Genomic DNA, 1,659 nt, shown 5'->3' with positions numbered 1-1,659 from the left:
GAGTAAAGATGTCACTTTGCAGACCAAGGTGCACCCGACCCCAATGACGGCATTTTCAATCCCCTCATATGCATGTGAAAATGAGGAACGAAGAAGAATTGATGCATTTGAATTGTGGTGTTGGCAAAGAATATTGAAAATATCATGGACTGCCTGAAGAATGAACAAATCTGTCTAGGAGGGAGTACAGCTGCAACTCTCCTGAGAGGCAAGAATTGTCAAATTTGTTCTCACATACTTTGTTGATGTTGTCAGAAGGGACAAGTCCCAGGAGAAAGATATCTTGCTTGGTAAAGTGGAGGGTAGTGAAAAAGGGGAAGACCCTCAACGAGATGGACTGGCACAGTGTCTGCAACGATGGGCTCCAGTACAGCAAGCACTGTGAGGCTGGTGCAGGACTGGGCAGTGTTTCGTTCTTTTGTGCACAGGTTCACCGTGAGTCGGAATCTACTCAATGTCAGTGACAACTAACAACAGTACCAAGAATGGAAATACAAGAACATGGAGAAATTAAACAATGTGGAGTCCTCAGATAATGCAAACTGTGTAGTTACTTGAGCAAAAAGTTAAGGCTATGGATTAGCAGCAGGAAATGAGACTGGATAGGAATGAATTGAACAGGTCTAAGAGGGCTTGGGCTTTTTACCAGGACAATTCCAAATTGTTATTCCTGGTGGAATGCAAGTAGGCACACATTCTTCTGCAGCATGAGCAGATTATATATAATAATATAATCTGGGGTGAAAAGTACATGCTTTTACTATTAAAATATATATTATGGATTTCAATGCAATGGTATATGAGTTAGTAAAATATGACATGTTGTTGTTATTTGCCGTCGAGTCGGCCCCGACTCATAGCGACCCCTCCTTGGGTTTCCGAGGCAGTATCGCTACGGAAGTAGGATTGCCCAACCTTCCTTCCGAGGAGAGGCTGGTGGGTTTGAACCGCCAGCATTCTGGTTAGCAGTCAAGTGCCTTAGGCACTATGCTACCAGAGCTCCTAAAATATGACATAGTTCTACAGTTTTGCAGGCAGATGGCTTTGGCTGTCACCTCTGAACACCATAGGGGCAGGACGGGAGTCCATTGCCCTGAACTCTGAGAGGATCTAGGGCGAGAAGGTTAGAGAACAGCGAGTACTACGAGAGACGTGAAAGCGGTAAGCATACAGACTGGGGAGAGGTTGTGGCTAGGAGGACTGTGGTTATTGCTCCCTGGATCTCTCATCCCAAATAGACCCTCCACCAATACCCTTTCCTCACCAGAGGATCTACACCTCTAGCTCAGAACCTGCACTCAGACTTCCAGAGCCTCGTTGCCAGGACAACCCTCTTTTTCTTTGCGCCTCTGCGGCCTCCCTGCTATTGGCTGAGCGGACGTAGCGCGCCCCTGACGTCACTGAGCGGCGCCGCCCGATCCTTGGGCGAGATCCGCCCCAAGTCGCATTTCGCCGAATCCGGGTGCGAGGAACAGAGTGGTGGCTGTTGGCTCAGTGAGTCTAGGGCAGAAGGGCCCGCCTAGGGCGGTCGCTGTTGTGAGGAACGCGGCGGAAAAGACTCGGTAAGAGTAGTTTTCAGGAGTAATGGGCTATGGGTGCGAGGACCCCCTTGCCTGTCCCGCGCTTTTCCGGCTAAGCTGGCCACCGCACTGGCCGGTT

This window comes from Orycteropus afer, unplaced genomic scaffold, assembly GCF_000298275.1.
Source record: "Orycteropus afer afer isolate SDZICR_OR568_19922 unplaced genomic scaffold, OryAfe1.0 scaffold00411, whole genome shotgun sequence".
Classification (NCBI taxonomy): domain Eukaryota; kingdom Metazoa; phylum Chordata; class Mammalia; order Tubulidentata; family Orycteropodidae; genus Orycteropus; species Orycteropus afer.
The sequence above is the reverse complement of the archived record's forward strand: the minus strand, read 5'-3'. Positions refer to the sequence as shown.